The sequence below is a fragment of the Mus caroli genome, unplaced genomic scaffold (genome assembly GCF_978045245.1).
Source record: "Mus caroli unplaced genomic scaffold, Mus_caroli_1 scaffold_12, whole genome shotgun sequence".
NCBI classification, from domain to species: Eukaryota; Metazoa; Chordata; class Mammalia; order Rodentia; family Muridae; genus Mus; species Mus caroli.
This window is the reverse complement of record NW_028227267.1, coordinates 42,564,094-42,564,416: the sequence shown is the minus strand read 5'-3', so window position 1 is coordinate 42,564,416 and position 323 is coordinate 42,564,094.

Sequence of the window (323 nt, the reverse complement as noted above, 5' to 3'; positions counted from 1 at the left end):
ATGTAATTCACTCCAGGCAGCTCCTCTGGGGGAAGATGAATTAGCAAATTAGCATCAAAATATAAGCATCACCGCGGCCATCCCCAGCATTTTATTGTGTTGGTGGAGGGTGTGAGGTGCCATGGCTTATACAGGCAGGTTAGAGAGAAAAATTGCAAGAATCTGTTTTCTCTTTCTACCGTGTGGGTTTCAGATACCGAACTTGGATTGAAAGACTCTGAGAGGAGCCCCTAGCTCACGCCTCAGGACAATAGCGGACACCCAAGAACTCACGATAGACCAAGCTTGTTGCAAACCACATGAGGCTTTATTCGGGGAAAACC